The following is an 8,393-nucleotide window of genomic DNA, read 5'->3' as shown; positions in this document are numbered from 1 at the left end:
TATTGTAATTATGAAAAATAGCATTTATTTTAGGTAAACGTTGCACTAAGCATGATGCACTTAAAGGTTGTTTCACGCTGGCTATATTAGGGGTAGCCAGCAGTTTATCTACCCACACCAGGCCTAGTCAGACAAGCCAAACTGGTACACGTAGAAATCACCTTAATAGAAATATACCTTAATGTATACCCTAACCTGGGTTTTTTGCAGGAGATGAATATTTCAGCTATCACTGCACGTTATGAAAGGGCTACAGAGAGCTTCACTTCTAGCTAGCACAGATTCCATAATGTCTCTAACTATAATTCTGAGTAGAGGGTCATGTTCCTACCTAGACACCCTGTGTTTGACCCGGATTATCCAGTTGCTGCTTCTCCAGGCAGATAAGTGGTGCTTGGTTACATCCACTCCCTGCCTACTTGCCTCCTACTACCTGGTAACTTCTCCTCCTGCTTAGGGCTTTCTAGGGCTAGCCTTGCTCCATGCATGGCTAGCCCCAGCCTTCACTAACCCACCAACCCCTATCGTAACACGTTCCCATGTATGGTTATATGACATACAGCGTTAATATATGTTTGAGGGGTATTTGGTTCCTACCGTGTTTCCCCGAAAGTAAGACAGTGTCTTACTTTCTTTTTATCCCTAAAAGCCCCACTATGTCTTACTTTCGGGGTATGTCTTATATTGGGAAAAAATTGTCGAATTTTTTGTTTTAACCATAAAATTAACATTTATTAACAACCTGAACAGTATTGTATTCACCACAAAACAGGTTAATAAAAGGAAGTGCCAAGAATGTCTTGTTACAACATTGCATAACATGTAAAACAATGAAAAATGGTAAGAACGAACAGTGGAATACTGGAAGATAAAACAGATTTATTCCATGACAACCATGTCATCATTCTCAGGGATATCATCATAAACATCCGCACTCTTAGGTTCCTGTGGATTTTCTTGGGACTCTCGGGACGACATTTCTTGCCGAATCATTGGCCCATATTTCTCATGGGTAGCAATGGCACTGTCCTGAAATGAGCAGGCTTTGTCCAGGTAGCCAGCTCGCAGTGCATTTGCAACGCAGGTGTTAGTGATCTTATTCCAAGAATTCTTTACCCAGTTAACAATCTCTGGCAGTCTGGGCTTCACAAAGTTCCCACGTACATTTCTCTCCATTCGGTTTTCAATGTAGTCATTGATTTCCACACGCAGATAGTCCTTGAACGGCTTGTTAATGGCGATATCGAGAGTCTGAAGATAAGCCGTCATCCCTGCAGGAATCATGATTTGGTCAATTCTCCGCTCATGAAGGAAGTTTTTCATGGTTTTGGCGCGGTGTGTGCTGGCTGCATCCCAGATCAGCATCCCTCTTTTGTTCCCGCGCATTACAAGCGGCAGCATTAAATCAAGCCACTTTCTTATAACATCTTGTGTGGCCCAGGCTTTTTCAGTTTCCAGCACATAAATGCCAGAAACCCGCTCAATCTTCTCCTTCTTGCCCTTTGCAATGAGTAGCGGTGTTGCTTTAGTGCCATCCAGACGAATCGTCAAAATGCAGGTGACACGTGCACTTTCATAAGCGGTGGAGGGAACGTACACTGAGGAGGTACCTCGTTGATCAATGGTGGTTTGAGCCGCTTGGCCCATGAACACGGCAGTTTCATCCATGGCGATCATGTTGCAAAGACTGTATTTAGAGAAGTCAATGTCATCCACAAACTTCTTGTAGGCTAATGCACGTTTAAAAATCTCAGCATCTTCCAATCTAAAGAGGGTTGTGGATCTTCTCAAAGACAGGTCATTGCGTTCAAGAAAGTTATCCACCCAGTGCTGTGATGCCTTGAATTGTTCAGGAGAAATGTCAAACTGTGGCAACACTGCAAGGGCATATTCCTGAATCTGAGCCCTGGTCACCACCAATGTCTTTGCTCTCCTGTCTGCAACCCACTCAGAGACCAGGCTTTCCAGCTCTGTATACATTGGTTGCCGACCACATCCAATCTTGCGCTTTTTAGCCATTCCGCTCTCCACTTTTTCACTCAGGTTAGTGTGTTCTGCACGCCATTTTTGGACCAGTCGGTGATCCAACATTTTCTCCTTGCAGAACTGCACTACATTTTTGCCCCAAGATTCTTCAACAATCGCTTTTTTATACTCCACGGTGTAACTCTTCCTTTTACCACTGGAACCGGAAGCGCTCATGTCTAGGGGCTAAAATATAAAACATATGGTATAAGCACTGCTTGTGGTTCCGTATCACAGTCTCCCATAAGGTTACAGCCCCATACAGTATCCCACACAGCGTGTTTTGTATGTTGTCCATGGTCCTGATGGACCACGGAAAACATTATTGCTGCTCCAGTGGCAGAGTGGCATATAGTGGGTATAAGGCATTTCTGGAGGCAGAGTGGCATGAAGGGGGTTAAAAGGCATATCATGGGGCACTCTGCCTCCAGAAAAGCCTTATGCCCCCTATATGCCACTCTGCCTCCCCGATATGCTTTATACCCTCCTATATGCTCCTCTGCCCCATGATATACCTTTTAACCCCCTTTATGCCACTCTGCCTCCAGATATGCCTTTTGACCCCCTATGTCACTCTGCATCCAGAAATGCCTTATACCCCTATATGCAACTCTGGCATATAGGGGGTTAAAAGGCATATCATGAGACAGAGTGGCATATAGGGGGGTATAAGGCATTTCTGAGGCAGAGTGGCATATAGGGGGACACACTTACATACACACACATGCCGATTTTTTTTGTTCTTAACAAATACAAAAAACATACAGTACAAAAAATACATTATTTTACTCACCTTCTACTTCTCTTGACTTCTTGGCAGCTGCACACTGTTCTCTTCTATGCTGACAGCCAGGATGCCACTGACCTGACATCCGGTGCTGCAGCAGTCTGAGCGCGAGGGGGCGGAGCTTCCACCTCCCGCTGCTCCCATCACAATGCAGCCATCAGGCTGCTGGGAATGTAATCTAAACGGCCGGTGCGTGCTGATGCCGCCGGCCGGAGCTACTTTAACACTTTTTTTTTATTATTTATATGGTAAGCTGGATCGGCTTGCCATATAAAGTAAAAAAAAAAGTATTAAAGCAGAGGCGGCCGGCGGCATCAGCACGCATCGGCCGTTTAGATTACATTCCCAGCAATCTGACGGCCGCATAGTGATGGGAGCAGCGTGAGGGGTGAAAGGTCAGTGCGAGGGGGCGGAGCTTTCACCCCTCACACTGCTCCCATCACTAGACGGCCATCGCACCCCCCCCCCAGCTCTGCGAGCTCTGGAGCTGCTTAGGGAGAACCAGCGCCTGCGCGCCGCCCTCTGCGCACTCTGCCCCGGGTACCAGGCAGCTGACAGGCTGTTCTTCGGCTTCACCTGCACGGGACAGACTCTCCCTCAAAGCCCGCAGGACTCCCGCGTCCCGTACAGACCGTGGGACGCGCAGCCACGCGCTGCCCGCCGGGAGGTTCAGCCTCTGTCCCCGGTCACCGTGCCCTTCAGTGCTCTGCAACCGGGCGCTCAGCAGCCAGCACTGTGCCGGGTAACTCATCCCTCCTCGGGGAAGAGCTTCGGTCCACCCGAGCCTCAAACACACGATCCCCCGCAGCCGCTGCTCCCGGAATCAAGCTTAGGTTGAAGGGGGCTCTGGCGCAGCCCCACTCTTTGTACCGCACGTCACCGGAGGCAAATCCCCCGTGTTTCCCCGAAAGTAAGACATATGTCTTACTTTCGGGGTACGGCTTATATTAGCCGACCCCTCTGAAACTCCCGATACGTCTTACAATCGGGGGTGTCTTACTATCGGGGAAACACGGTATATTTATTTTTTGTATGAGTAAATAATGTTTTGTTTGACAGTATGATGGATAATCGACACATGGTGTCTGTTGCTTCAGCCTTTATCATCCAGTACTGGAAGGGCTGGAGCCAACAAAATGTAGATAAGATGTTGAGGAGGTCAATTTGCTATCTGGCAACTTTGGCTGTGGAGAAGATGGATACATTTTGGTCTTTTTTGGACTTAATTTCGGTAGTTGTCCTTGTAATCATGGAGCTGCGTTCTAAACTTGTATATTAATCCAACAGCACAATGAGTGACATTGATTTTGGAAGCTGATGACACCTGGAAATTAGAAAATATTCACATTAAATCCCACTTCACCCTTTTGTTCAGATGTGTCCTTAAGGGAATGGTGTGTGGAATCTTTTTTTGGCACAAAACATTGATTTTTTTTTTTTTAACTCCAAAATTGCTTTAACTATATAGAAAGCTCCAAATCGATGTACGCCAAACCAAAACACCCTATTGCCTGCCAACAATTGCGATTACTGCCAATTTTTTTTTATTATTATTACAAAGGGCACTTTACTGCAGATCTGTGGCTGAAAATCTACCATATTTAGTCTTTTAAACAAAAAATAAACATTTGAAATTATTGGTTGAATTTAACACACTCAAAGTAAATCCACCCTGGGTAAGGCTTCTCTGTGTTCTTGGCTAATATTTAATTTTCTGTTGCTACATTTGCTACCCTCTCTTAGAAATGCGTTATGAATCATTTCGCTTTTGAACATCGTGTTTATGGTTGGGACTAGTCGTCCACAACGAAATGTTCCCATAATTGCACTAACAAGACGCTGATGCAATTCTCAATTTTAGAGCATTTGTCAGAGCAAACCCTGTAGCGCTGAACTGCATTCTAATGGTTGAGGTAATGATGCTTCAAAGAGTTCTAAAAAGCTTAAAACAGTTGACCCAAAGTACCCTATCACAGGATGAATGCAGACAAAATCCGCCAAAGACGATTCATGGAATGGGGGAAAAAGACACACAGTGCGTAGTTTGATTTGTAAGCTCAAAGGGGAACTATTTAGACCAAGCGTTGTAGAGCAATGAGGGGCATTTGATTGAATTTGGCATCTCGCAAAGCACAACAATCAGAGCATTGTAACGACATCTGCTTTATGTTTGAGAACTTGACTTTAATACACAAGAGTTATACATATGCCCTTTCTCCTCCGAGTCTTGCCATTTGCACAGATGATGTGCGAGAGGTGCCAGAATGCTTTGTATTCCTTCAATGCTCAGAATATATATATATAATATAGATATACATTATAGATAGTCAGAGGAAACATTATCACAAATTAGTGTAAAGGGAATTGAAAAGAATGCGTTCGACTCATTTTCTGCAATTCCAGTAGCCATTAGTCTAACTTACTTGGCAATCGCGGCGTTGTCCTTTAAATCCCCTGATCCGCAATGTAATTTAAGATGAGAAATAAGCATTGCAAGTGAACATCTGTAGGACACACTAGATAGCTTAATTTATGAAGAAAGCCAACATTAAAAAAATAGGAATTTAGTTTGATTCCTTGGTTTGTATTGGACTTAGAACAGAGTTTAACAAAGACGTTATGATGTCATTTGTTTTAAGTAAAATACATGATGATGTGTCAAATTGCAATAGGTTGCCGAGGCTAGTTGATTATCTCACATGGGTGTCAAAGTCCTGGCTTCAGGGATCATAAACAGACATTTTGGATGCTTAAGAACCGACAACTCAATCTTAATTTCCGGCTTTTTTGTGGCTCTCGAGAATTGGAATGCGACTTTCCTTATATATAATGTTGTTGTTTTCCAACTGGAGGTCCTAATGACCACAAGCAGCTCAGACAAGTTTTTGGGAAAGCTCCAAGGTTAAGTGGTATCCAACTGTTACAGCCAAAGCTTCATTAAAAGGCTGATCTAGAGCACTAACGCTGTTGGCTCATTCTCTACTGCTAAGCACTGCATCTCTTGGCCATAGTCTGCTTCGTTCTTACATGACCGATACTCTCTTCCATCTTGTAGCCTTGAAGCCTTTCTGTCCATAGTCTTTCGTTGAATTGAGGGAAAAATGTTCCTGTTAATAGGAATGGAAGTTGTCACTGTGAGTTTTGTGTCACTTAATGCTCCAGTCGGTTTCTGGGTGCTGACTAAACTCTACTTACAATGAAAAATGTGTGTTGAGATCTGGGTATGTTTTTGTTCTGATCTCCTGTACTTTGTTCTTTAACTATTGTACAGCGCTACGGAATTTATATAAAACAATAAATAATAACTATCCAGACAAATTCCTGTCTGACTCTGTGTAGTGATCCTCCACAACTCCCTAGTAAAGGTTTTCTTGCATTTGCAACCTTGGATTTAAAAAAACAGTGATTGTAAACAAAAACTAAACAACCCCTTAACGACCTTTGCCGGTTCAAAAAAATTAAATACGCTTAGAAAGTGATCAACGATCACTTTCTTCGCTTAAACGGTGTTACTGTAATTCAGCAAGGCCGAGATCGGCATCGGGGGCCATGTCTGGCCCCTCCCCAGGGCATCAACAGCCGCCATACATTGTATGGTGGCGGACGCCCGTTTTAAAAGGGTTTAGGAGGCGATCAAAAATAAAAATGGAAAAAAAATGTGCTAACATTTAAAAATAATTATGCAGTGATGTCACTAGATGAACCATCCAGTACCAGCAAAATGTGTAAACAAAATATTAAAAAAAGTATTAAAAAAAATAAAGTTTATTATTTTGAGCAAGTGCTAAAATTTCTCAAAAATCTCAACAAAGAGTTAAAATAAAAGCACTTCAAATACCCAAGGGGTGTCTAATATATATAAAAAATGGCTGATGGGGTAAATTGGAGTGGCTGAGCTCAAAGATAGGGCATAGGTACAGACTGACCAAAATGGACAAAAAAAGCGCACTTCCCAAATGTGGCATTTTAAATCTCAAACAACACGACAAACCCATGCATGTGGGGTATCACTGCACTCAGGAGATGTTCCTGAACACATATTGGGGGGTTGTTTGACAGTGACATATACCAGAACCTGTATATCTATAACTAAAGTACAATTTGTGTGAAAAAAAAATAAAAAAAATTACTATTACAAAGTTTGACAAAGTGTGGTTGTATAACTGTTGCATGGAAAGGGTTAAAATAACAGCATTTGAAGTACCCTGGGGTGTCTAGTTTTCAAAAATATATGGTTTGAATGGGTTAAATTGAGTTAACCGGCTTTAATGATGTTCCAAAGAGGAGATGGAGGCAGAATGACCAGATTTGTTAAAAAAGGTTTGGAAATCATAAAACGCTGCTTGTACTTATTGCCCTATAACTTACAAAAAAACAGCAAAAAAATATAAAAACATTGGGTATTTCTAAACTCAGGACAAGTAGTAGAATCTATTTAGCTAGTTTTTTACTTGCTTTTTTAGGTAAGTAAAAGATTTTTCAAATAAAAGTCATAAAATGTGTTTTTTTTCAATCTTTCACCATGTTTTTTTTATTTTTTTTTATTAAAAATTATTTAGTAAATAAGATGATACGATCAAAATAATCTGAAGAAAGCCCATCTTGTCCTGAAAAAAACAATATATAACTTATGTGGGTACACTAAACGGGCGAGGAGAAAATTACAGCTGAACACAAGCCCCACAAAAGTATTAAAACAGCCTCGGTGCCACAGTGTACAAAAAGAAAAAACAAGCCCGGTCCTTAAGGGGTTAAAAAATGTTCAAACATTAAAAACCATTGATTACACAAATTTAAGACTTAATACATCCATCCAACTACTCACCTGGCAATCTGTGTTAATCTCAACCCTCTCCCTCTCTTACAGGTATGATTATCTCATTGCATCTGATCCACTCCTGAACCCCTCATCTCCTGCTGTAACCCCTTGATCTTACCTAGTATGCCTCTACTTTGCCTGCCTCCATACCATGCTGCTTTCAAAGGGTTAACTTTGGTGCCCTCTTGCCTAGCTTAATTGTAGTTGTTAAGACAAGGTGTAAAACATCTGCATCGTATATACAATCACTTTATCTGACCACTTGTTGGGTAGCGCTATAAAATCCTAGACCTCACGTGGAAACACGCTTGATTGGAAATGTAGCAGCCATGGCCTCATCCCAAATTGACTCTTTATAAGACTTAAACTGGAGGGAAATTGCAGGGAACTGCAATCTACAGTCATCATCCTAACCAAGCCATCTGACCAACAACCTCTACAGATCATCCAGACCTAACCAACTCAACCCCATCCAAGCCGTCCTCTCCTGCTGTTTCCCTTCTCTCTCAACCACCAACTAGATTGTAAGCAGGGCCCTCTTCTCTTTTTGTACCAGTTTGTTGTTGTGTGTGATGTTAATTTATTCCGGTGATTGTAATAGCTCTACGGAATCTGCTGGCGCCATGTAAATAAATGTAATCGGTGAGCAGTGGTTCTCATAGGTAAAAACCTTGCCACAGGCTGGTCCGTTACAGCTTGTTCTTCTCTGGTTTCCGATGTTATTGATTACAGCCTTCTCTCTCGGGGAAGCAATCATGCCAC

The sequence above is a fragment of the Spea bombifrons genome, chromosome 2, assembly GCF_027358695.1.
Source record: "Spea bombifrons isolate aSpeBom1 chromosome 2, aSpeBom1.2.pri, whole genome shotgun sequence".
Taxonomy (NCBI): Eukaryota; Metazoa; Chordata; class Amphibia; order Anura; family Pelobatidae; genus Spea; species Spea bombifrons.
Note: the sequence above shows the minus strand (reverse complement) of the source record.